A 25,612-nucleotide genomic window follows, 5' to 3' on the forward strand; every position below is an offset into this window, starting at 1 on the left:
TGATGGGAAGTTTGAGAGTGCTCGATTTAATCTAAACAGTAAACCAAAAAGTTGTTTGACCTTAACCGTTCGGCAATTTCATTGGTCTAATGAAAGCTTCATGCCGGCAAAAAACTGAGCACGTCACAGAATGTGTTTTTTTTTAATTTATTTTTTATTGAAAGCGGGAAAAATCCATATATTAGCCGCGTCATTGTTTAAGCCGCGAGGTTCAAAGCGTGGGAAAAAAGTTGCGGCTTATAGTCCGGAAATTACGGTAGTCTCCCACTCATTGAAAGCAGCAGCTCTAGCCTTTAGCTCAATGCGGGTGTTGCCTGTAATCCATGGCTTCTGGTTGGGATATGTACGTACAGTCACTGTGGGGAAGACGTCGTCAATGTACTTATTGATGAAGCCGATGACTGAGGTGGTGTACTCCTCAATGCCATTGGATGAATCCCGGAACATATTACAGTCTGTGCCTGCAAATCAGTCCTGTAGTGTAGCACTTCCGTAGTGACCAGTTCCGTATTGAGCGAGTCACTGGTACTTACTGCTTTAGTTTTGTACATTCATTCCTGCATCCTCGAGCAAAAATGGACTAATATACATATAAAGAGGGGTTCCTGCAGATGCAGGAATGCCTAGATGCAGGAAGGCCCTGAATTGCAGATGGCAGTTGCACCCTTCTCAAAGATATTGGTAGGCTAACTAATAGGGTCTTCTTAAGGCATTGGACCGGTAGGCTAACTAATAGAGTCTTAATAGGGCATTGGACCACCATGATCCATCAGAACAGCTTCAATGCAATTTGGTATAGATTTTGTGTCTGAAACTCCTTTTGGAGGGATGTGACACCATTCTTCCACAATCAATTCCATAATTTGGTGTTGTGTTGATGGAAAAAGCTGTCTCAGGCGCCGCTCAGAAAACACTGTCTCAGGTGTGTGATCTGGTCACACACCTATACAGTTGGGTTGAGATCTGGTCACACACCTGTACAGTAGGTAGCGGAATGCACATATAATTGTTGCGAATGCCATCTCTCTCTCTCTCTCTCACACACACCCACACACACACACGCTCCTTTGAGACCCCTCTTTCAAGGTCACTGAGATACAGTATCTTCTACCCATGGTAGCCAAAATAATGGACAACTGGGTATTATGACCCTAAGCATAATGGGATGTTAATTGCATAATTAATGCAGGGAACCACACCTGTGTGGAAGCACCTGCTTTCATTAAACTTTGTAGCCTGTCCCTCATTTACTCAAGTGTTTCCTTTATTTTGGTAATTAGCCTACCTGTATCTCCTATCTGTGGCAATGATGTCCATGATGATTTGAAATTGTCACAAGATGGCGGTATTGCACTGATAGATGTGTTCGCTGCCAATGAGTTATGATAAGCTTAAACTGCTGTGCATCTGTGAATTTAGGACGTTTTTTTCTCTCGATGTTTTACTGATGGTGATTAGAGTTGAAGGACGCCTAGCAGCACTTTGTGCAGCCAGCCACTCCCTATGCCCGTGGACCAGAAGTTGAAGTCGTGGAACCGTAGTCCTTATCCACCTCAGTGCTCAAGTGGAAGTCCTCCTAGCCGGATGAGAGACGCGTCCAGGCACATTCACAACGCAGATAACTAAAAAAGACAACGGGGATAGAGGAGCCTCTTTTTTCAACTGAAGGGATATTCCCGGGATTCTTCACTTTCCTCCAGAGTGGATTAAGGGACAACATTTCCAATTCAGAGGCAAGTAGAATATTATAATTTAACATGTGCCACACTATGTGTAGGCTAGCACATTAAATGCTAGCCTTAAGTCTAGTGTTTGCAACTTTTTTTTGTATCACTTGAATGTTAATTTGTAGCCTAATTGACTATTCCGCGTTGGTTGCAGAATCTGAGAGAATCGGACTAAACCCACATTATATTACGTGTCTATGCAGTAGCCTTATTCCCCATTATTTACACTGCAGTCACTAGTCCCTGGGCGTTTATGGTCAAGATTTTAACATAGCTTATTCTGTTCTTCCTTAGTTGATTTGTTCTACTTGTGCAACTAATGCCACGTAACATTTTGCGTTAGACTACCCCCTAAATGTTTGACGCATCCTTGTCTTTTGGTTGTCGTAATGGTTTTGCAATACTTTTTCACTGATAATCGTTTCTGACCATTCATTCCTCGAGGCCTTGTTCTATTTCGGGGGGAGGAGGAGAGATTGGTAGGCTACTGTCAGGAGGGGTGGGTTTACTTTTGTTACTTGTCTCCCCTCGTCCAAACCTATGGCGATTGTGTATTGTTAATCAAAAATGTGAACATCTGCTGTCATTGCGCTGAAGCAGAACACAACTTTGAGAGAACGGTGCTTTTATTGAGATTTGTAGGACAAGGGTGAAGAAAGAAAGTTGCAACTTTTCTAAAACAAAGTAGATGACTTATCGCAGATTTCATGCACTCACGTGGCTATGTTAGTGTCCTTACTGTGGTCCACACTTCACTAGCCGACAAGAATGTGATTTCACACACAAATCATTTACTTTAGTTGCACACACTTTGAAATAGCCTACCCTTTTAATGAATTAGACACAACCTACAGTGATTGCATGACTTTTTGAATTTCTTACTGTACTTACTGCCTACTGTACCACGCCATCAACTTTTTAAAGCATAAAAATACTTTTTTGTTCTCTGAGAAACATCCCAGAGGTTCTCTACTTTTCCTCCTCCTTTGATTCCCATATTAGAGTCCATTCAGAAAGTATTCAGACTCATTTACTTTTTCCACATTTTGTTATGTTACAGCCTTATTCAAAAATTAATTAAATTATATATTTTTCCTCATCAGTCTACACACAATACCCCATAATGACAAAGCGAGAACAGGTTTTTAGAAGTTTTTGCATTGTCATTATGGGGTCTTGTGTAGATTGAGGGGGGGGAAAAACAATTTTAATGTGGAAAAAGTCAAGTCTGAATACTTTCCTAATGCACTGTAGCAGGGGCCAGACATCCATATGAACTTGGAATTTTGGATCATGGAAGGCCCAAAAACATGAACAAAAATTTGTTTAGGTCTGCATTTTCTAATGTAGCTTGGTAGTTAAGATGCAACCAGGATCTGGGTCTCATGTGATTTTAATTTTAAGTACTGGAACCTCACAGGGATTCGAACCCAACGTCTCTTGTCACTGTGCGTCATACAAAGGAGAATTGCCTCCTGTTTTGTTTTCTGGACTCAACTCTGTCTGTTTAGGGCATAGGTTCTATTGTGTCACAGCATGCCTAACAACAAAGGGAAAGCCCAAAAAATGTTTTACTTTCTAGTACGCTTGAAGATCAGTCGCTATGTTTGAAATGCCACTACAGAGTGCTGCTATCAAAGACACTGGTTCAGATGAACTAATTGATTCCAGGCTGACTGCTCATACAGGTCATGTATAGGCTATTATAAATAGGATAAAGGATCTATGCTATAGTCTCCTCAGCTGTTCACTGCCAAAAGACCAACTGTAATTGGTCATAAAAATACCAAATGGACGTTGTCATAACTATAATGGGGAATGGCCCACTCAGCCCATGTGCACCATAAGTCCATCCAGCAAGCCAGAGAACAGTTCCCTTTTTCTCTATTACTGTGGTTTCATCAGATATGACACTGCCTTCATGAGCCTAGTCACCTTTTTATTAGTAGGACTGATCAAACAAACAGGCATATGTGGATGGTGCGGCGCTGCCCTGAAATTTGGGGAGTTTGTTTAAATGGCTGTTTATTTACCCACCTGGGGACAATGAATTGGAAGCACAGCTAGGTGAATTGCTTTTGATAGGGAAATTAGTGTTGTCTCATTTGTATCTTGCTATTTGTCTAATATCTGCATAGTTTATGCTGGTGTTGTCCACCCTTATTTGTGTTCGGCAGTGGTCGAAAAAGTACCCAATTTTCATACTTGAATAAAAGTATAGATATTTACTCAAGTGAAAGTCACCCAGTAAAATACTACTTGAGTAAAAGTCTTTGGTTTTAAATATACTTAAGTATCAAAAGTAAATTTAATAGCTAAAATGTACTTAAGTATCAATAGTAAAAGTATAAATAATTTCAAATTCCTTATATTAAGTAAAGCAGACTGCACCATTTTCTTGTTTTTAAAATGTATGTATAGCCAGGGGCTCACTCCAACACTCAGACATTATTTACAAAAGCATTGTATTTAGTGAGTCTGCCAGGCCAGAGGCAGTAGGGATGACCACGTGTTCTCTTGATAAGTGTGTGAATTTGACAATGTTCCTGTCCTGCTAAGCATTCAAAATTTACTTTTGGTTGTCAGGGAAAAAAGTACAATATTTTATTTTGGAATGTAGTGAAGTAAAAGTTCTCAAATATAAATAGTAAAGTACAGATATCCCAAAAAACTACTTAAGTAGTACTTTAAAGTATTTTTACTTAAGTACTTTACAACACTGGTGTTCGGAACCATGTGTTTGTCCTCTAGGCTGGCCTAATTTCCAGGGGCAAAGTCCCTCAGCCATAGTGATGAATGTTTGCTCGGATCTGCCTGTGGTGATCTGCTGTTGTGAGTACTGAGGTGCGTGTCCTGTGTGTTATGCCGTGTTCACGTGCTAATCGGAACTAGGAAACTCAGAACATTTCTGACTTGCTAACTGGTTGAACATGGCATGTATATAACTACAACCAGTTAGCAAGTCGGAAATGTCCTAGTTCCGACTAGCACGTGAGTGCAGCATTCGCTCTGCCCCAAGAGGTGGTTGTGAGGGTGATGGAGAGGCTCAACTATACTGTCCACTTCAACTGTGAGAGAGATCGATAGATACACAGTTGAATCCAGAAGTTTACATACACTTAGGTTGGAGTCATTAAAACAAGTTTTTCAACCACTCTACAGATGTCTTGTTAACACACTATAGTTTTGGCAAGTCGGTTAGGACGTCTACTTTGTGCATGACACAAGTCATTTTTCCAACAATTGTTTACAGACAGATTATTTCACTTATAATTCACTGTATCACAATTCTAGTGGGCCAGACGTCTACATGCACCAAGTTGACTGTGCCTTTAAACAGCTTGGAAAATTCCAGAAAATTATGTCATGGCTTTAACCTCTCTAGGGTCGGTGGGACGAAATCGTCCCACCTACGCAACAGCCAGTGTAATCCCGTGGCGCGATATTCAAATACCTCAAAAATGCAAAAACTTTTTTTCAAACATATGACTATTTTACACCATTTTAAAGATAAGACTCTCGTTAATCTAACCACACTGTCCGATTTCAAAAAGGCTTTACAACGAAAGCAAAACATTAGATTATGTCAGCAGAGTACCCAGCCAGAAATAATCAGACACCCATTTTTCAAGCTAGCATATAATGTCACATAAACCCAAACCACAGCTAAATGCAGCACTAACCTTTGATCTTCATCAGATGACAATCCTAGGACATTATGTTATACAATGCATGTTTTGTTCAATCAAGTTCATATTTATATCAAAAACCAGCTTTTTACATTAGCATGTGACGTTCAGAACTAGCAAACCTCCGATGAATTTACTAAATTACTCACGATAAACGTTCACAAAAAACATAATTATTTTAAGAATTATAGATAAAGAACTCCTATATGCAATCGCTATGTCCGATTTTTAAAATAGGTTTTCGGTGAAAGCACATTTTGCAATATTCGCAGTAGATAGCCCGGCATCACAGGGCTAGCTATGTAGACACCCACCAAGTTTAGCCCTCACCAAAGTCAGATTTACTATAAGAAAAATTTGATTACCTTTGCTGTTCTTCGTCAGAATGCACTCCCAGGACTTCTACTTCAATAACAAATGTTGGTTTGGTTCAAAATAATCCATAGTTATGTTCAAATATCCTCTGTTTTGTTCGTGCGTTCAAGACACTATCCGAAGTGTAAAGAAGGGTGACTCGCCCGACGCGTTTCGTGACAAAACATTTCTAAATATTCCATTACCGTACTTCGAAGCATGTCAACCGCTGTTTAAAATCAATTTTTATGCCATTTTTCTCGTAAAAAAGCGATAATATTCCGACCGGGAAACCCTGTTTTGGTACAAAGAGAGAGAAAATAAAAACATGGGGTCGCCACGTGCATGCGCCTCAGTCTCATTGTCCTCTGATAGACCACTTACCAAAGGCGCTAATGTTTTTCAGCCAGGGGCTGCCTCAACATCATTCAGCTTTTTCCCGGGTTCTGAGAGCCTATGGGAGCTGTAGGAAGTGTCACGTTACAGCAAAGATCCTAAGTTTTAAATAAAAAGAGTCAAGAAGCCCAAGGAATGGTCAGAGAGGGCACTTCCTGTACAGAATCTTCTCAGGTTTTTGCCTGCCATATGAGTTCTGTTATACTCACAGACACCATTCAAACAGTTTTAGAAACTTTAGGGTGTTTTCTATCCAAAGCCAATAATTATATGCATATTCTAGTTTCTGGGCAGTAGTAATAACCAGATTATATCGGGTACGTTTTTTTTATCCGGCCGTGCAAATACTGCCCCCTACCCTCAACAGGTTAAGCTTCTGATAGGCGAATCGACATCATTTGAGTCAATTGGAGGTGTACCTGTGGATGTATTTCAAGGCCTACCTTGAAACTCAGTTCCTCTTTGCTTGACATCATGGGAAAATCAAAATAAATCAAATTTACTTATAAAGCCCATCTTAGATCAGCTGATATCGCAAAGTGCTGTACAGAAACCAAGCCTAAAACCCCAAACGGCAAGCAATGCAGGTGTAGAAGCACAACCTAAATCAGCCAAGACCTCAGAAAAGAATAGTAGAATTCCACAAGTCTGTTTCATCCTTGGGAGCAATTTTCAAACGGCTGAAGGTACCACGTTCATCTGTACAAACAATAGTACGCAAGTATAAACACCATGGGACCAGACAGCTGTCATATCGCTCAGGAAGGAGATGTGTTCTGTCTCCTAGAGATGAACGTACTTTGGTGCAAAAAGTGCAAATCAATCCCAGAACAACAGCAAAGGACCTTTTGAAGATGCTGGAGGAAACGGGTACAAAAGTATCTATATCCACAGTAAAAGGAGTCCTATATCGACATAACCTGAAAGGACGCTCAGCAAGGAAGAAGCCACTGCTCCAAAACCGCCATTAAAAAAAGCTAGACTACGGTTTGCAACTGCACATGGGGACAAAGATTGTACTTTTTGGATAAATGTCCTCTGGTCTGATGAAACAAAAATAGAACTGTTTGGCCATAATAACCATTGTTATTTTTGGAGGAAAAAGGGTGGAGGCTTGCAAGCCGAGGACCACTATTCCAACCGTGAAGCACGGGGGTGGCAGCATCATGTTGTGGGGTGCTTTGCTGCAGGAGGGACTGGTGCACTTCACAAAATAGATGGCATCATGAGGAAGGGAAATTATGTACACTGAGGGGCAAAAAGTATTTGATCCCTTGCTGATTTTGTACGTTTGCCCACTGACAAATAAATGATCAGTCTATAATTTTAATGGTAGGTTTATTTGAACAGTGAGAGACAGAATAACAACAAATCCAGAAAAACGCATGTCAAATGTTATAAATTGATTTGCATTTTAATGAGGGAAGTAAGTATTTGACCGCATCTCAATCAGAAAGATTTTTGGCTCCCAGGTGTCTTTTACACAGGTAACGAGCTGAGATTAGGAGCACACTCTTAAAGGGAGTGTTCCTAATCTCAGTTTGTTTCCTGTATAAAAGACACCTGTCCACAGAAGCAATCAATCAATCAGATTCCAAACTCTCCACCATGGCCAAGACCAAAGAGCTCTCCAAGGATGTCAGGGACAAGATTGTAGATCTACACAAGGCTGGAATGGGCTACAAGACCATCGCCAAGCAGCTTGGTGAGAAGGTGACAACAGTTGGTGCGATTATTCGCAAATGGAAGAAACACAAAAGAACTGTCATTCTCCCTCGGCCTGGGGCTCCATGCAAGATCTCACCTCGTGGAGTTGCAAAGATCATGAGAACGGTGAGGAATCAGCCTAGAACTAGACGGGAGGATCTTGTCAATGATCTCAAGGCAGCTGGGACCATAGTCACCAAGAAAACAATTGGTAACACACTAAGCCGTGAAGGACTGAAATCCTGCAGCACCCGCAAGGTCCCACTGCTCAAGAAAGCACAAATACATGCCCGTCTGAAGTTTACCAATGAACATCTGAATGATTCAGAGGACAACTGGGTGAAAGTGTTGTGGTCAAATGAGACAAAAATGGAGCTCTTTGGCATCAACTCAACTTGCCGTGTTTGGAGGAGGAGGAATGCTGCCTATGACCCCAAGAACACCATCCCCCACCGTCAAACATGGAGGTGGAAACATTATGCTTTGGGGGTGTTTTTCTGCTAAGGCGACAGGACAACTTCACCGCATCAAAGGGACGATGGACGGGGCCATGTACAGTCAAATCTTGGGTGAGAACCTCCTTCCCTCAGCCAGGGCATTGAAAATGGGTCGTGGATGTGTATTCCAGCATGACAATGACCCAAAACGCACAGTCAAGGCAACAAAGGAGTGGCTCAAAAAGAAGCACATTAAGGTCCTGGAGTGGCCTAGCCAGTCTCCAGACCTTAATCCCATAGAAAATCTATGGAGGGAGCTGAAGGTTCGAGTTGCCAAACGTCAGCCTCGAAACCTTAATGACTTGGAGAAGATCTGCAAAGAGGAGTGGGACAAAATCCCTCCTGAGATGTCTGCGAACCTGGTGGCCAACTACAAGAAACGTCTGACCTCTGTGATTGCCAACAAGGGTTTTGCCACCAAGTACTAAGTCATGTTTTGCAGAGGGGTCAAATATTTATTTCCCTCATTAAAATGCAAATCATTTTCTAACATTTTTGAAATGCGTTTTTTCTGGATTTTTTTGTTGTTATTCTGTCTCTCACTGTTCAAATAAACCTACCATTAAAATTATAGACTGATCATTTCTTTGTAAGTGGGCAAACGTACAAAATCAGCAGTGGATCAAATACTTTTTTCCCTCACTGTAGATATATTGAAGCAACATCTCAAGACATCAGTCAGGAAGTTCAAGCTTGGTCGCAAATGGGTCTTCCAAATAGACAATGACCCCAAGCATACTTCCAAATTTGTGGCAAAATGGCTTAGGGACAACCAAGTCAAGGAATTGGAGTGGCCATCACAAAGCCCTGACCTCAATCGCATAGAAGATTTGTGGGCAGAACTGAAAACGTGTGAGCAAGGAGGCCTACAAACCTGACTCAATTACACCAGCTCTGTCAGGAGGAATGGGCCAAAATTTGCACAACTTCTTGTGGAAGGCTACACAAAATGTTTGACCCAAGTTAAACAATTTAAAGGCAATGGTATCAAATACTAATTGGGTGTATGTAAACTTCTGACCCACTCGGAATGTGATGAAAGAAATAAAACCCCAAATAAATCATTCTCTACTATTATTCTGACATTTCACATTTTTAAAATAGTGGTGATCCTAACTGACCTAAGACAGGGAATTTTTACCACGATGGTTAAATGTCAGGAATTGTGAAACTGAATTTCAATGTATGTAAACTTCCGACTTCAAATGTATATTTATGAAAGACCATTCCCTGTTTCATCATAGAATTCTCATTTTCTAAAGGGGAATGTCAAAGTTTTATCTGGGAATGCTTATGTTCCATTTCCCTTGGTGCTAGCTGTTCCTGGTTGGCATCTCCAATGTGTCGAATGTGGGATAGGCTTTTGGTAAATGGTTTTCAAGGATGGGACCATCACAGGAGGAGGCTACATATGTAGGGATGTCCTTTTTACTACTAGAAGGGGTATAGGAAACACACTAGTCTGTCAGCCTATGTTGTTTATCTGACTGAAACAATTAATTGAAAAATACATACTTTTATCGGGTAATCATACACAACATGTGAACAGCAAGATGATTTGTTGAAGGGACTAGATCACACGTCAGTCACCAGATTTAAGATTGCACAATTTGAAACCCTTGAACTCCTGTGTAATGCCTCATCTCCCTACAGGAAGTATTACTGTTCAACTTGATTCAATGCTACTAAAATCCAGGGCAGCTGCTTTTCCCATTCAGTTGCTGAAACTAAGCCACAGCAGAGCAACATACTGTACTGTAGCCCACTTACAAGACTTCACTGCACAAAACCTGGAAATGTAAGGTACATTAATTGAGGTAATGGAATATTTAAGTGTGCGGTCTCTGCTTGTGTGTGGCTGGTAAACCTAGAACATGTTGCATCACATGTATTTTGTATCCAATAAACAAGGAATGGGGGGCACTATGAAGTTTATGGCAATAACCTGGCCCCCCACAGGGCAGCAAAGGATGTTGTGGCTGTGCGTGTTGTACCCTGTTATGGCAATACTTTTGAGAGGGAGAGGCACATGTGCAGGGAGTGAGAGCGTGGAGGGAGGCAGGGACGGGGACCAGGGGTAATAACCCTGTGGGGTGGTTAGTTGGTAGTTAAAATCCATCAGGTCTGGTGCAGCACATGGATTGAATAGGACAGCCACCATATAAACATGGCAAGGCAGGGCCACAGCATAAAGGGGTGTGGTAGAGGAACCCTTATTTCCACTCTAGCACTACACAGCTGACTCAATAATCAAAGCTTGATGAGTTGTGTAGTGCTAGGGCAACATCCAAAATGTGCACACAAGAGGGACCCCAGGACCAAGTGTGGGAACCCTGCTCTAGCAGACCAGCAGCACAACCAGAAATCATCTGCAGCAGTAGTGATCATCACTGGAGGCTAACAGGGCTGATTGGATGGACTGGTGGTGGTGATTGTGAGGGAGGTAGGGACCACTACCCCGCTGTCTCTCACTGTCAACAAGGCAAAGAGATTTGCTGTGTGGTGGTGGTGCTCTCTAGTTGGGACCCTTTTGTTTGTTGGGGACAGGCATGGTTGGTAGCTTTGCTGAATGGAAAGCAAGAGTTTTCAACCCATAATACGTAGACAGGCACTAACCTGCCCTCTCTAAAACACATCCAGCAAGAACGACAACCATTTATTTAATATTAACTTTCAAACTAATATCAAGTCCAAATAGAGTCTCTGTTGCCCCAGGCTCTGTTGACTTCGGCTCTGACGGGGAATGTTAATGCTGTTTGCTTATAACTTGTTGTTCATGAATATGTGTTGCTGTACCAAATCAATGACCCTTTTATCAGCACTTTACGCTGACTTTCAACTAGAGGTCGACCGATTATGATTTTTCAATACCGATTGTTGGCGGGCCAAAAAAGCCGATTAAACGTCCTTTTTGAAAAAATGTTTAAATACATTTATTTGTAATAATGACAATTACAACAATACTGAATGAACACTTATTTTAACTTAATATAATACATCAATCAAATCAATTTAGCCTCATATAAATAATGAAACATGTTCAATTTGGTTTAAATAATGCAAAAACAAAGTGTTGGAGGTAAAAGTGCAATATGTGCCATGTAAGAAAGCTAACGTTTAAGTGCCTTGCTCAGAACATGAGAACATATGAAAGCTGGTGGTTCCTTTTTAACATGAGTCTTCAATATTCCCAGCTAAGATGTTTTAGGTTGTAGATATTATAGGACTTTCTCTCTATACAATTTGTATTTCATATACCCTTGACTATTGGATGTTCTTATAGGCACATTAGTATTGCCAGTGTAACAGTATAGCTTCCGTCCCTCTCCTCGCTCCTACCTGGGCTTGAACCAGGAACACATCGAAAACAGCCACCCTCGAAGCAGCGTTACCCACGTAGAGGAAGGGAAACAACCACTCCCAAGTCTCAGAGCGAGTGACGTTTGAAACGCTATTAGCGCGCACCCGGCTAACTAGCTAGCCATTTCACATCGGTTACACCAGCTTAATCTCGGGAGTTGATAGGCTTGAAGTCATAAACAGCGCAATGCTTGAAGCATTGCGAAGAGCTGCTGGCAAAACGCACGAAAGTGCTATTTTGAATGAATGCTTAAGAGCCTGCTGGTGCCTACCATCGCTCAGTCAGACTGCTCTATCAAATCATAGACTTAATTATAACATAAAACACAGAAATATGAGCCTTAGGTCATAATATGGTCGAATCCGGAAACTATCATCTCGAAAACATAGATCCTCCTTAGAAACTCAAAGGTTAGGCAACAAGTCTGGTCAAAAGACACACAACTCATAAATAATCATAATACATTGAAAATAGTGATGTACCACATCACTATTTTCAATCTATGTTTCTATGAATGTTATTTCTAAGTATCTCTGTCAGCTCTACAAGGCAATTCCACTGTAACAGAATGATGCTGAAATTAAGAGTTTTCACTTTAAAATGTATGTCACACAAAAATCAATGATTGCAATGTTGAACCATACAACTCTGTGCACAAGGATGACTTTTAACAATTTAAACCAACACTTTTAGAAACACATTTACTTGAACAGTGCAGATGCATATTTTGGTAACAGAATGATGGCACACAGCACCAACTGTCATTCTGTTACCAAACTGTGTTTTTGGAAAATTTTCTGTGGAAATTGTTAAAAGTAGTCCTTATGCAAAGAGTTGTATGGTTTAACTTTGCAATCATCGGCTTTTGAAAAATCTGAGTCTGCATCATTCTGTTACCGTGGACTTGCCCTATATCAGATCATGTTGTTCTTGACTGTCATGGCCAGCAGTATTTTTATTTTTTTATTTTTATTTTTTTTAAAGAATTACAGAACTACAGTTCTAATAGTCTAGCTCAATTACACCTAGCCATTACAATTATGAATTATTTTCTGAAGGAGGAGTATATTGTATTCCGTTGCATGACTCGCCAGGGCGCGTTTACCACACAAAGTAATGTCATTTAGGAGAAAAATGGGCCTGTATTTATGTTCTCACTCTCTGACTGTACTCTGATAGACCGGTTACTGGAGTCAACTGCACTAATGTTGTGCAAACACAAGTATGATGCACGAATCTGGAATCATGGCCAAATACCACTAGTCCCTATATAGTGCATTACTTTTGACCAGAGCCCTATGGGTAGTGTACTAGGGAATAGGGTAGAGGTCGACCGATTACCGTAATTTCCGGACTATTAAGCGCACCTGAATATAAGCCACACCCACTGAATTTAAAAAATATATATATATTATTTTGAACATAAATAAGCTGCACATGTCTATAAGCCGCAGGTGCCTACCGGTACATTGAAACAAATGAACTTTACACAGGCTTTAACGAAACACGGCTTGAAACAAAAATAAATAGGCTTTAACGAAACACGGCTTGTAATAAAACATTTGCAGTAAGCTTTAGTTGTCTTTTTGCACTGAGTCAATTCCTCACGCTGCTGTTTCCAGCGTCTTATCATCGACTCATTAAGACCAAGCTCCCGTGCAGCAGCTCTATTTCCTTTTCCAACAGCCAGATCAATCGCCTTCAACTTGAAAGCTGCATCATATGCATTTCTCCGTGTCTTTGCCATGATGAGGGTGACAAAATGACTACCGTAATCAGAATGATGGGAAGTTTGAGAGCGCTCGATTTAATCTAAACAGTAAACAAAAAAGTTGTTTGACCTTAACCCGTTCGGCAATTTCATTGGTCTAATGAAAGCTTCATGTCGCCAAAAAACTGAGCACGTCACAATGTTTTTTTTGAGAAAAAATTTGAAAGCGGGAAAAATCCATATTAGCCGCGTCATTGTTTAAGCCGTGAGGCTCAAAGCTGCGGCTTATAGTCCGGAATTTATGGTAATCTGAATGGCCGATTTTAATTAGGGCTGATTTCAAGTTTTCATAACAATCGGTAATCGTCTTTTTTGGACACCGATCATGGCCGATTACATTGCACTCCACGCAGAGACTGCGTGGCAGGCTGACTACCTGTTATGCGAGTGCAGCAAGGAGCCAAGGTAAGGTGCTAGCTAGCATTAAACTTATCTTATAAAAAATAATCAATCTTAACATAATCACTAGTTAACCTGTTATGGCTAGGGGGCAGTAATTTCACAGCCGGATAAAAAACGTACCCGATTTAATCTGATTATTACTCCTGCCCAGAAACTAGAATATGCATATAATTATTAGCTTTGGATAGAAAACACTCCAAAGTTTCTAAAACTGTTTGAATGGCGTCTGTGAGTATAACAGAACTCATTTGGCAGGCCAAAACCTGAGAAGATTCCATGCAGGAAGTGCCCTGTCTGACAATTTCTTGCCCTTCTTGATTATCTCTATCCATTACAGCGGATCTCTGCTGTTACGTGACACTTCCTACGGCTCCCATGGGCTCTCAGAAGGCGGCAAAAAGCTGAATCGTGGCTTTGCAGGCTCTGGTTGAAAAAAAGTAGTGGCTGGGTAGTGGCTGGTTACAGTACTGTGAGACTCAGGCTCGTGCCCGCGTCGACCACATGCTATGTTTTCTTTCGTCTGTTTACCTAAACGCAGATTCCCGGTCGGAATATTATCTCTTTTTTATGAGAAAAATGGCATAAAAATTGATTTTAAACAGCGGTTGACATGCTTCGAAGTACGGTAATGGAATATTTAGAAATCTTTTGTCACGAATTGCGCCATGCTCGTGACCCTTATATACACTTCGGATAGTGTCTTGAACGCACAAACAAAACGCCACTATTTGGATATAACGATGGATTATTTTGGACCAAACCAACATTTGTTATTGAAGTAGCAGTCCTGGGAGTGCATTCTGACGAAGACAACAAAAGGTAATCAAACTTTTGTTATAGTAAATCGGAGTTTGGTCAGGGCTAAACTTGGTCGGTGTCTAAATAGCTAGCCGTGATGGCTGGGCTATCTACTGAGAATATTGCAAACTGTGCTTTCACCGAAAAGCTATTTTAAAATCGGACATATCGAGTGCATAGAGGAGTTCTGTATCTATAATTCTTAAAATAATTTATGTTTTTTGTGAACGTTTATCGTGAGTAATTTAGTAAATTCACCGGATGTTTGCGGGGGGTATGCTAGTTCTGAACGTCACGCTAATGTAAAAAAGCTGGTTTTTGATATAAATATGAACTTGATTGAACAAAACATGCATGCATTGTATAACATAATGTCCTAGGGTTGTCATCTGATGAAGATCATCAAAAGGTTAGTGCTGCATTTAGCTGTGGTTTTGTTTTTTGTGACATTATATGCTAGCTTGAAAAATGGGCGTCTGATTATTTCTGGCTGGGTACTCTGCTGACATAATCTAATGTTTTGCTTTCATTGTAAAGCCTTTTTGAAATCGGACAGTGTGGTTAGATTAACGAGAGTCTTGTCTTTAAAATGCTGTAAAATAGTCATATGTTTGAAAAATGGAAGTTTTCGGATTTTAGGTGCGTTTGTATTTCGCGCCACGCCCATCATTGGATATTGGAGCAGGTGTTCCGCTAGCGGAACGTCTAGATGTAAGAGGTTAACTACACATGGTTGGCGATATTACTAGTTTATCTAGCTTGTCCTGCGTTGCATATAATCGATGCGGTGCCTGTTAATTTATGATTGAATCATAGCCTACTTCGCCAAACGGGTGATTTAACAAGCGCATTTGTGAAAAAAGCACTGTCGTTGCACCAATGTGTACCTAACCATAAACATCAACGCTTTTCTTAAAATCAATACACAAGTATGTCTTTTTAAACCTGCATATTTAGTTAATATTGCCTGTTAACATGAATTTATTTTAACTAGGGAAATTGTCACTTCTCTTGCGTTCTGTGCAACAGTCAGGGTATATGCAGCAGTTTGGGCCGCCTGGCTCGTTGCGAACTGCGAAGATTATTTCTTCCTAACAAAGACGGCCAACTTCGCCAAACGGGATGATTTAACAAAAACGCATTTGCGAAAAAAGCATAATCGTTGCACGAATGTACCTAACCATAAACATCAATGCCCTTCTTAAAATCAATACACAGAAGTATACATTTTTTAAACCTGCATATTTAGTTAAATAAATTCATGTTAGCAGGCAACATTAAACTAGGGAAATTGTGTCACTTCTCTTGCGTTCATTGCACACAGTCAGGGTATATGCAACAGTTTGGGCCGCCAGTTTGGGCCAAACTAATTTGCCAGAATTTTGCGTAATTATGACATAACATTGAAGGTTGTGCAATGTCACAGGAATATTTAGACTTATGGATGCCACCCGTTAGATAAAATACGGAACGGTTCCGTATTTCACTGAAAGAATAAACATTTTGTTTTCGAGATGAAAGTTTCCGGATTCGACCATATTAATGACCTAATGCTTGTATTTCTGTGTGTTATGTTATAATTAACTATGATTTGATAGAGCAGTCTGACTGAGCGGTGGTAGGCAGCAGCAGGCTAGTAAGCATTCCTTCAAACAGCACTTTCGTGTGTTTGCCAGCAGCTCTTCGCTGTGCTTCAAGCATTGAGCTGTTTATGACTTCAAGCCTATGAACTCCCGAGATTAGGCTGGTGTAACCGATGTGAAATGGCTAGCTAGTTAGCGGGGTGCGCGCTAATAGCGTTCCAATCAGTGACGTCACTCGCTCTGAGACCTTGAAGTAGTTGTTCCCCTTGCTCTGCAAGGGCCGCGGCTTTTGTGGAGCGATGGGTAACGATGCTTCGAGGGTGGCTGTTGTCGATGTGTTCGGGGCGAGGAGAGGGACGGAAGCTATACTGTTACACTGGCAATACTAATGTGCCTATAAGAACATCCAATAGTCAAAGGTATATGATATACAAATCGTATAGAGAGAAACAGTCCTATAATAACTACAACCTGAAACTTCTTACCTGGGAATATTGAAGACTCATGTTAAAAAGGAACCACCAGCTTTCATATGTTCTCATGTTCTGAGCAAGGAACTTAAACGTTAGCTTTTTTACATGGCACATATTGCACTTTTACTTTCTTCCCCAACACTTTGTTTTTGCATTATTTAAACCAAATTGAACATGTTTCATTATTTATTTGAGGCTAAATTGATTTTATTGATGTATTATATTAAGTTAAGTGTTCATTCAGTATTGTTGTAATTGTCATTATTACAAATAAATAATATTGGAAAAAAATCGCCCATCTTTTTTTTGGTCCTCCAATAATCGGTACCGGCGTTGAGAAATCCTAATCGGTCGACCTCTAGAATAGGGTGCCATTTGGGATGAAGCCATGACCAAGTGCCAAGATGCTTCATCATTCCTTCCTGATAACGATCACAACATGCATCATTTCAAGTTGAATGGCCTTCTGAGCACACTAAGTATTCCCATGATGAATCCAGATCCACTCCCAGAGAAATCCTCTCACCATCAGGGTTTGTCAGTTCATTCAGTGGCGTTAAGCAGTTTATAAATGCAGGGAAGGAGGAATTATATATATATATATACACACACACACACACACACACACACACACACACACACACACACACACACACACACACAAACTCCATGCTCTAGTATCGCAGGTCACTGTCCCAGCCTTCGGTTGCTCTTATCCTCCTCCACCAACCCCCCTCCCCATGATGCATCTCGCTCTCCCTGCTTTACTAAAGCTCCTCAGCATGCCTGACCGACTGCTTCGTCTCTTTGTTTTTAATCGCTGTGATTGCCAACAAGCTGTGATGTTATCTCACAACCCACACAACCTCTGTCCCTACTACGGGATTTGCAGTCAATTAAATGCAATAATGAACTTTAATATCATTTGTTTGCTCACGCTGCACTATCGTGCAAGGTAGACTGGCGCTTAGGTTTGTCTGGCTCGTAGTGTATCATACTGTTTACGAATGTTTTTGTTGACCTTTTTAATTCGTTTTTCATTTAGCTTACATTTATCATGGTGAAATTGTAGTATGGTTGAACTTGTATATCAGGCTTCCTTTCAAGTCAGTATCCAGAAGCTAGACATTTTTAATTTGGCATGCTTTGCATATTTGTTTTTTATTTGTGTGTGTGTGTGTGTGTGTTGCTCTGCCCAAGGGTGTGACAGACTGAATTCTTTCACACTTTGTACCACGCTATGCGAGTGGAAAATCCCTTATGCCCCCACTCCAGGAACCTTTAATTATGCATTATTTTTGCTGCTCTCATCTTGAAATATGGGGCAATGTCAAACGCTGGAGGTGAGCCAGCACCAATATTATCTAGGTGACTTGCTTTGTAATCCCAGGACCAAGACCTACATGTAACAGTCATTTGAAGTAGACATTTCATATAGCAAAAGCTTTTATTTTTTATTTTTAGGCCATGTAATTGAGTTTCTCTTTAATCTTATGGATTATGAATGAGTAAGATGCTTAATATTTTGTCAAACTATGAAATCTATTTGTTTTCGGAACGGAACTGATTTGCTAATGCACTGTAAACTCATCCAATTATGTACATACCCAAATCCTAAGTAGATTTGATCTACAGTTTATGACAACACAGCATTGTTTTACTGATTCTCTTGAACTGGCAACAATGCCCCCCCCACCTCGATAGGATTCGATATGACAGGCAGGGAGGGAGGCTGCTCCATGTTCAGGCAGTGTCTTTAATGTGGATCCCAGGAAGAATAGCTGCTGCTTCGACAAACAACAACAAATGCATCAATAAAATAGGGTAGTGTTGTGTCACTGGCTGCTGATGGTGCTGCCTGGTAGTGCCATTTGAATCTGGGCTGGCAGGGCAACAGCTCATCCAGATCTTTGTTGGAATCATAAAACATATTAGCAGAGCAATTCACTCTCAGCTGAAGTTTAAGCTGAAGCTGACATCATGCTTTGTATTATTCACAGTACGATAGTAGTTTGATATAGGCCATTTACTTGTCTTACTTTTTTTGGGTGGGTGGGGTGGCACTTTACATTTCCTGTGATGTTTGACATTTGATTGCAGATGGTGGATGATGGCAGTCTGCTATTCTAATTAGTCCCAAAGGTATGGCCCATAAATTAGCAGCAGTAAAGCATACACCAGAGGAGGCTGGTGGGGGAGCTATAGGAGGATGGGCTCATTGTAATTAATGAAACGGAGTCAAACATATGGTTTCATATGTTTGATACTGTTCCATTTCTATACTATTCCAGACATTAAAATGAGCCAGTCCTCCTATAGCTCCGTACACCAGCCTCCTCTGGTATGCACCTAGACTAGGCAGTCCCATCCACAGCAGCTGTGGTCTGTTATAAGCTACAGCAAGTCAGGGTCTTATTCATTAGGACACGCAGTAGCAAAATGTATTTGCATGAAAATGAATGTTTCTTATTTGACAATTCCAGGTAGTCCCTTTACATTTCAGTCTGTTGCCTAATGAACATGGCCAAGAGCAGCTGTGGCCTGTTTCTCAGCTACAGCCAGCTACCGCCAGGTGCAGTGGGGTTCTTCCTGTTAATGTATATTACCTTCCTGCTCTAAATGCTTTTGTGGATTATTATTTCCTCAATTAGTCTGAGAGGGTCCATCTGGTTTAAACTGAGGCAAACCACTCTGCTGTTGTCCTATAGCTTCCTACCCAACCCACTGTGAACAGGTAGGCTAATGATGACTGACAGAAGACAAGGCTTACAATTTATCAGTTAAACTGGTTCATAACTAAACAGTCTATTTGCGACGATTAATATGGAGCCGACATGTATTAGATAAAGCTCTAAGATATTTCCTTAGAATACATTTTTATTTTGTTTTCTTGAATTCCCTGATATATAAGCAATTCAGCTTTTAGCTGCCATCTACAGTGCATTCGGAAAGTATTCAGATCCCTTACATTTTCACATTTTGTTACGTTACCGCCTTATTCTAAAATGGATTTATAAAAAAAAATGTCCTCACTAATCTACACACAATACTCCATAATGACAAAACAAAGTTTTTTAGAAATGTTTGCAAATTGTATTTAAAAAAACACAAATGTATAATGTTTTACATAAGTATTCAGGCCCTTTACTCAGTACTTTGTTGAAGCACCTTTGGCAGTGATTACCGTCTCGAGTCTTCTTGGGTATGACGCTACAAGCTTGGCACATCTGTATTTGGGGAGTTTCTCTCATTGTTCTCCGCAGATCCTCTCAAGCTCTCCGGTTGGATGGGGAGCGTCGCTGTGCAGCTATTTTCAGGTCTCTTCAGAGATGTTCGATCGGGTTCAAATCTTGGATCTGGCTGGGCCACTCAAGGACATTGAGACTTGTCCCGAAACCACTCCTGCATTGTCTTTGCTGTGTTCTTAGGGTCGTTGTCCTGTTGGAAGGTGAACCTTCGCCCCAGTCTGAGGTCCTTAGCGCTCTTGAGAAGGTTTCCATCAAGGATCTCTCTGTACTTTACTCCGTTCATCTTTCCCTCGATCCTGACTAGTTTCCCAGTCCCTGCCTCTGAAAAACATCCCCACAGCATGATGCTGCCGTCGGGATGGTGCCAGGTTTCTTCCAGACGTGATGCTTGGCATTCAGGCCAACGAGTTCAATCTTGGTTTCATCAGACCAGAGAATCTTGTTTCTTACTGTCTGAGAGTATTTAGGTGCCTTTTGGCATACTCCAAGCGGGCTGTAATGTGCCTTTTTACTGAGAAGTGGCTTCCATCTGGCCACTACCATAAAGGCCTGATTGGTGGAGTGCTGCAGAGATGGTTTTCCTTCTGGAAGTTTCTCCCGTCTCCACAGAGGAACTCTAGAGCTCTGTCAGAGTGATCATTGTGTTCTTGCCAATTGCTAAGTTTGGCCGGGAGGCCAGCTCTAGGAAGCGTCTTGTTGGTTCCAAACTTATTCCATTGAAGAATGGAGGCCACTGTGTTCTTGTGGACCTTCAATGTTGCAGAAATATTTTGGTACCCTTCCCCAGATCTGTGCCTCAACACAATCCTGTCTCGGAGCTCTGCGGACAATTCCTTCGACGTCATGGCATGGTTTTTGCTCTGACATGCACTGGCAACTTTGGGACCTTATATTATATAGAGATGGATAGCTAGATAGACACAGGTGTGTGCCTTTCCAAATCATGTCAAATCAATTGGATTTAGCATAGGTGGACTCCAAGTTGTAGAAACATCTCAAGGATGATCAATGGAAACAAGATGCGCTGGAGTTCAATTTCATGTGTCATAGCAAAGGCTCTGAATACTTATGTAAATAAGATTTTCATGTTTTATTTTTAATACATTTGCAAACATTTCTTAACCTGTTTTTCCCTTTGTCATTATGGGTATTGTGTGTTGCGCAAGGGGAAACTTTTTAAATCCATTTTTAGAATAAGGCTGTAATGTGAAAGTCCAGGGGTCTGAATACTTTCCGAATGCATTGGAATAAACAACAATTTTAAATTATTGTTTTCTGTACTGTGTGTCTTAAAGTGAGTCGTGTGTTTGGATCGTGGAAGCTTGTGTCCTACTAAGGATAACTTTTAATTTTTTTTTAATAGCCTCATAAGTGTGCCCTCTAGCAGAACAGAAGCCAGAAAAACACAGTCAGGAAGTCCAGTTTTCAACAGAACTCTACCCATTGCTATGCAATGAAGAAAATAAACCTTGGAGTTAGTGATGCGCCAATACGACATTTTTGGCCGATATCCAATATTTACCTTGTCAAAAAAAGATATTGATATTTAAAATGTTTGCGGCCTTTTAAGCATTCTAGTACAGTTAAATAGTTAGACTGCTGCATCCATTGTATTTTAAGGCACTGCATCTCAGTGCAAGAGGCGTCACTACAGTTCCTGGTTCGAATCCATGCTCTATCACATTCGGCCGTGATTGGGGGACCAATAGGGCGGCGCACAATTGGCCCAGTGTCGTCCGGGTTAGGCCGTCATTGTAAGTAAGAATTTGTTCTTAACTGACTTGCCTAGTTAAATAAAGGTGTTACACACACCACACTGACATTTTTTGTTTGTTGGCATTTACACTTAATCAAAACCTATTTCTTTCACTTACTTGCTGTGCCATTTCGTTGTTCATTTCTTCAGTCGTTTCATTCTCAACCAGGATTTCTATGGAACGCCGTTTGGGTCTTTGCATGTCAAAAAAGATACACATCAAATAACACTTTGACGTGTCAAATAAGCTTGTTGACCAATCAGGATCTGAATATGACTACACATCACATAATACTTTAACGCTTTCATTAATTTATGTAGTTATTATACTCAATCGTATTTCATGTGTCACAACGATTCATCAATACATTTGCTATGATGCTGGTAAAGGTGTCTCGCGCCTCTACAGTGCTGATCATAAATAAAAGGTAGTTAGCTCATGGATGCAAACAATGTTCTTCCCCAAAAACATAGCAAAATGACATCTGTTTCAGTAGCTATAGCTAGCTAACTATATATAGCTTGGTATCATCTAAAATAACCCTAATTTATAAGACAGTTCTGATTTGATTGATGGTGGTCGGACCCATCTATGTGAAGCTAGCCACAATACAGATTAGCCACAATAGTGGACTTTGCGGTTAGCCTTCCAAAAAATAAAAGTATGGCATAATTCTATTTGTATTAATTTGCATCACTGTCAATGACACTTACTTTGAAGGCAAACCGCAAATTCCTCTTGTGCCTAATCCTTATTGTGGCTAGCTTTACAACACACAGTCCGGTCGAGCATCGCTAGCCAGATGAAGTTAGCTGGCTGCTTATAATGTTAGTTTTGGGCAACAGGGTCAAGTAGCTGGCTAGCTATTTATTTTCATGAACTGAAGTTCAGTTTCAATAGGCGAACAACAAGTGGCGACCTAGCTAATACTTACTCACAAGGATTCCTAAATCATTGCTAAGAATAATGAAAATGACTGCAGTTTCTACTCGTCATTATTTTCAGGCTGGTTGTATTGGTGCTTCTGGGGTACCAAGCTAAAGCTAGCTACCCCAGAAGTTGCGGTCGAACAAATGATGCTTTACTACCAATGCGGTACTGTAAACACATCGCTCGTGGCCGGTGTTTGCTTGTTTGCAGACATGCTTTGACAGTACTACTGTATCTTTTTTTGACACGCAAATACTCAAACAGCGTTCAATAGTGTGTACAGTTGAAGTCTGAAGTTTACATACACTTAAGTTGGACTCATTTAAAACTAGTTTTTCAACCACTCCACAAATGTCTTGTTTCGGTTAGGACATCTACTTTGTGCATCTCACAAGTCATTTTTCAAACAATTGTTTACAGATTATTTCACTGTGTCCCAATTCCAGTGGTTCAGAAGTTTGACTGTGCCTTTTAAACAGCTTGGAAAATTCCAGAAAATGTTGTATTGTCTTTAGAAGCTTCTGGCTAATTTGCACCATTTGAGTCAATTGGAGGTGTACCTGTGGATATATTTCAAGGCCTACCTTCAAACTCAGTGCTTCTTTGCTTGGGAAAATCAAAAGAAATCAGCCAAGACCTCAGAAAAAAATTGTATACCTCCACAAGTCTGGTTCATCCTTGGGAGCAATTTCCAAATGCCTGAAGGTACCACGTTCATCTGTACAAACAATAGTACGCAAGTATAAACACCATGGGACCGCGCACCCGTCATACCACTCAGGAAGGAGATGCGTTGTGTCTCCTAGAGATGAACATACTTTGGTGCGAATACTGCAAATCAATCCCAGAACAACAGTCAAGGACCTTGTGAAGATGCTGGAGGAAACCGGTACAAACGTATTTATATCCACAGTAAAACGAGTCCTATATCGACATAACCTGAATGGCCGCTCAGCAAGGAAGAAGCCACTGCTCCAAAACCGCCATTAAAAAAAGCCAGACTATGGTTTACAACTGCACATGGGGACAAAGATGGTACTTTTTGGAGAAATGTCCTCCGTTCTGATGAAACAAAAATAGAACTGTTTGGTCATAATGACCATTGGTATGTTTGGTGGAAAAAGGGGGATGCTTGCAAGCCGAAGAACACTATTCCAACCGTGAAGCACGGGGGTGGCAGCATCATGTTGTGGGGTGCTTTGCTACAGGAGGGACTGGTGCACTTCACAAAATAGATGGCATCATGAGAAAGAAACTGTTGATATATTAAAGCAACATCTCAAGACATCAGTCAGGAAGTTTAAAGCTTTGTCGCAATGGGTCTTCCAAATGGACAATGACCCCAAGCATACTTCCAAAGTTGTGGCAAAATGTATTTTTGGAGTGGCCATCACAAAGCCCTGACCTCAGTCCCATAGAAAATTAGTGGGCAGAACTGAAAAGGCGTGTGCGAGCAAGGAGGCCTACAAACCTGACTCGGTTACACCAGCTCTGTCAGGAGAAATGGGCCAAAATTCACCCAACTCATTGTGGGAAGCTTGTGGAAGGCTACCTGACACGTTTGACCCAAGTTAAACAATTTAAAGGCAATTCTACCAAATACTAATTGAGTGCATGTAAACTGACTCACTGGGAATGTGATGAAAGAAATAAAAGCTGAAATTAATCTTTCTCTCTAGTATTATTTTGACATTTCACATTCTTAAAATAGTGGTGATCCTAACTGACCTAAGACAGAGATTTTTTTTACTAGGATTAAATGTCAGGAATTGTGAAACTGAGTTTAAATGTATTTGGGTAAGGTGTATGTAAACTTCTGATGTCAACTGTATGTCGTGAAGCTAATAGCAGTGACTCTATTACTGTGTAACTCCGGTGGGGCAACATCTGAAAAATAACGCACTTGGTAGTGTGTACCGGTGCTCGACCAGTCGGCGAAAGCCAACATCACCCACGACAGAGAACGGTTGATTGTCAAGGGCACTGAATTCCATTATCTTGGCTTTAATGGATTTCGCCTTTGAGTTGTCTCCCTGTTACTCTTTCAAATGACTGCTCGACTTGTTGACTGCTCGAGCCACACAGCAGACATTGTTTTTCCTAACAGAGCAGTCATGTTTTTCCCCCCCAGATATTGGATTATGTTGTTTTTGCAGAGATCTTTACACGTTACTATGAATTAAGCCTCGTGTTTGCATTACACAAACTTGCTGACTTAGTTCTGGGCCCTTTTTCTTAATAGCATCTTAATGTAATAGTGCTGCTCTAGGATCAGTTTTGCCATTAAAGTCCTAATGAATGAGTTAGAGGGGGGACCTGATCCTAGATCAATACTCCTACTCTGTTTTATGAATACGGGCCCTGGACAGGAAAGGCAGCCAAAACTAAAACTGCTGTCTCTGTGGGACCTGAAGGCCTGAGGTCTCCAGAGGAGCTCTTGATCAGCCAATAACAAACACTTCTAAACATAGCCAGCTCAAAATAAACTCTCCGGGATGTGTTTGTTCAGCGGAGGTTTGGTTTGGGGCCGTTTCATTGGCTGCTCCCTCGATGCATGTTGAAATCCATCGAGTCGGTGGACTCGACACAGTGGACTTGAGAGATTCCTCTGTGAATTATGTAATCGAAGAACGGACATCGCACTTGACTTGTGGGTGGGCCATGGACGTCTGCTTTGCTTGAGAGAGGCAGGGTTGGGTTTGCTCCTCAAACTGAGGCTGCGTTCCAAATGGCACCCTATCCTCTATATAGTGTGCTACTTTTTACCAGAGGGCTCTGGTCAAAATAGTGCACTATAGGGAATAGGGTGCCATATGGGATACATTGACAAAATCTGAATGGAAAGACCAGACTCGACCCGTTCAAACAGTTGAAATGACCTCCGAAACACGAAACCTGGGGAGCACAGGGCAACTACCT

At 41.0% G+C, this 25,612-nt stretch overlaps 1 protein-coding gene across 5 annotated transcripts in view; it reads left to right on the plus strand.

Moving 5' to 3' along the window:
- The first annotated feature begins 1,402 nt into the window (after positions 1-1,402).
- Positions 1,403-25,612, plus strand: part of LOC106582299 (unconventional myosin-Ib) — a 180,693-nt gene continuing 156,483 nt past the window's right edge. For 3 of the 5 annotated variants that reach the window (XM_014165236.2, XM_014165239.2, XM_014165238.2), the window contains exon 1: positions 1,403-1,733. The gene's annotated coding sequence lies outside the window, so the exon portion shown is untranslated. The remainder of the gene's footprint in view (positions 1,734-25,612) is intronic. The other 2 variants (XM_014165240.2, XM_014165241.2) reach the window with 2 other exon arrangements.

This window comes from Salmo salar, chromosome ssa21 (genome assembly GCF_905237065.1).
Source record: "Salmo salar chromosome ssa21, Ssal_v3.1, whole genome shotgun sequence".
NCBI classification, from domain to species: domain Eukaryota; kingdom Metazoa; phylum Chordata; class Actinopteri; order Salmoniformes; family Salmonidae; genus Salmo; species Salmo salar.